The sequence below is a fragment of the Centroberyx affinis genome, unplaced genomic scaffold, assembly GCF_046629955.1.
Source record: "Centroberyx affinis isolate AG114_WGS23_722 - 3 ecotype Tasmania unplaced genomic scaffold, CSIRO-AGI_Caff_v1 ptg003720l_1, whole genome shotgun sequence".
NCBI lineage: Eukaryota > Metazoa > Chordata > Actinopteri > Beryciformes > Berycidae > Centroberyx > Centroberyx affinis.
In genome coordinates, this window is record NW_027281604.1 from 27,991 (window position 1) to 30,778 (window position 2,788).

Genomic DNA, 2,788 nt, shown 5'->3' on the forward strand with positions numbered 1-2,788 from the left:
GCTGGCATGGAAACGACGCAGGCAGGAAAACAGCTCATTCCAGAGACCCAAAGGACACAGGAATGCGACAAGAAAACACTAGGCAATAAAACAAAAAGGCTGAAGGGAAATCCAGGAACACCTCAGACGCCCGACGCCCGCACAGCGATAGAAACCCGAAAACAGGCCGGCGATGCAAAAAAGAGATGCAAGCGACAGATCTGCAACCTTTCTCCCTCTCTCCGGATATGAGCATGTACGCTACGCGGGGCAACGTGCAGCCTGCTGAAAGTACACAGACATGCACCCTCTCTCTCTCTCTCTCTCTCTCTCTCTCTCTCTCTCTGTCTCTCTCTCTCCCCCTCTCTCCCTCTCTCTCTCTCTCATTGATCTGAAAATGGAATGGGAGGATGGTAGGGGGTTGGACCGGTGGCGGCATCATCATTATCATCATCTGCGTGCGTGTGTGTGTGTGTGTGTGTGTGTGTGTGTGTGTGTGTGTGTGTGTGTGTGTGTGTGTGTGTGTGTGTGTGTGTGTGTGTATGCGTGCGCAGGAGGGGTAGAATGGAGGCAACAGACAGGGAAGCCATATAAGTAACCGCCCCCGTTCTCTTTCATCCCGGTGAATTCCACATCCAAACACACAGCAGGTGACATAACTGATGTTGTGGGACATGTTCCATTCAGTTCAAAAAATCCTCTCTCTCTCTCTCTCTCGCACACACGCACGCATACACAACACACACACACACACACACACACACACACACACACACACACACACATACTTGTCAACAGAAAGACTCTCAGCCACAGGCAAGGACAACAGAGGGAGCGGTGGGGTTTGGGTTTGGGTTCCTGGGTTTAATAGTCTAATCAATGACTTTTGATTTTGTTCATGTTTTTGATACATTTGAATGATTTCTATACCCTCTGTGGCCAAACTTAAGCTGTTATAAATCAAATCAATTTGACAGGTATGCTAGATGGGGTCTGTAAGTCATATAGTCTCGCTCCTACATGTGTCATCTATAGAGCAGAATTAGTCACCGGCTGATTCTCACATGAACTTCTTTCTTACTTCAATCCTATATCCCCCATGCTCCTGTTCTGTATTTTCTTCTCCTGTACTTATCCGTGTCATAAGCAATAGTCTGAATATGTATGCTTGAGAACATTACATCTTTAAAACAAATTATATACAACACATATTATTGTTATTATCAGTACTCAAAAAATAAATCAATACATTATGCAAACCACTGAATGATTGACTCTGAAGCTGAATTGTGTTATTTTAAGAATCCATGTTGGAGTCAAGTTTATTTGTATAGCACATTTTCATACAATTGTAGTTCAAAGCGCTAAAATTATTTAAAAAAAAAAAAGAAAGAATAAAAACAAATACAGAAAATTCAATTTTCATTAGAAATGAAGTTAAACACACAGGAATGTCTAAAATAAATAAATTGTAATAATAATAGTAATGATAATAATGATAGCAATAAAAAATAGCAATAATAATTAACCATTTATGTGTAAACTATACGAATAATTACCAAAAAAAAAAAAAATTACTCTTAAATGAGCATAATGTTGGAGTGTCCCATCAGTAGAGGAAATTGGTTGAGTCACATTTCTCCAAGACAATTACAATTACAGTTACTTCATATGTTTGTGCATGGTACACAGCTGCAGATGCACACACCGTCCAGATGGAAAAACACACACACACACACACACACACCAGACAAAGCACCCAGTAACGGCCCATCAGCCTTCAAACATCAAATCAATCAATCAGCCAGGGCGTCCTTGGGCTTTTTATCTTTAGTATGTGATTCTCTTACACAGTCATACACACACACTTAAGACGCAGCTGAAATACACACACACACACACACACACACACACACGTACTAAGACAAAAAGGAATGAAAATCAATAAATAAAGCCAAGCACCCCTGGGCTGGTGTGAGTTGCTGTAGGCCATTAAGCAGTAAATAATTCCAGGCAGCTCTGACGAGACTGAATGAGCGTGTGTGGACAGACTGCAGATGAGCAAGAGAGAGAGAGAAGGATGGATGGAATGGACAGAGGACAGGACAGCAGAGATCCACACACTAACCAGAGAAGAAGAGAAGAGAAAGATAGACTGTATGTGATGGAAAGAGGGGAGAGATGAATGGAGGTAGTGCTGGAGGGAGCAGGGATCCACGTGCTGAAGAGAAAGGAGGGCAAGGAAGGGGCAGACTGTAGCTGAAGGCTGAGAGAGAGGGAGGGAGAGAGAAAAAGAGAGACAGAAGGATGAATGAAAGAAGAGATATGTGGCTTTGTTCTAAAAAAAAAAAAGGAGTGCAGCACTGATCCTACTATCAGCAAATAAGCAAATAGGATGGGAGAGGGAGACATAAACACATATTCATGCTTTTATAACTCGTTGGGTATGAACATGTTGTGTGTACATGTTCATCCTCTTTGTGTGTGTGTGTGTGTGTGTGTCTGTGTGTGTGTGTGTGTGTGTGTGTGTCTGTGTGTGTGTGTGTGTGTGTGTGTGTGTCACATTGTATGCACGCACATACAGAAGATGCCAAAGAGGATGAAGATTACTTGATTGTCAATATTAAACAAGATAATTACGCTTTGTAAGCATACACTGCTGCACATTTATGTTGTTTATCCTACAATAATGGAGGATAAAAGGAAGCGAGGGAGACCAAAAGAAAAAAAAAGACAAAAGAGATGAAAGGCTGTGAAAATGGGAGGACAAGAAAGACACATACAGCCATAAATTCATGTCTGCCCAAGA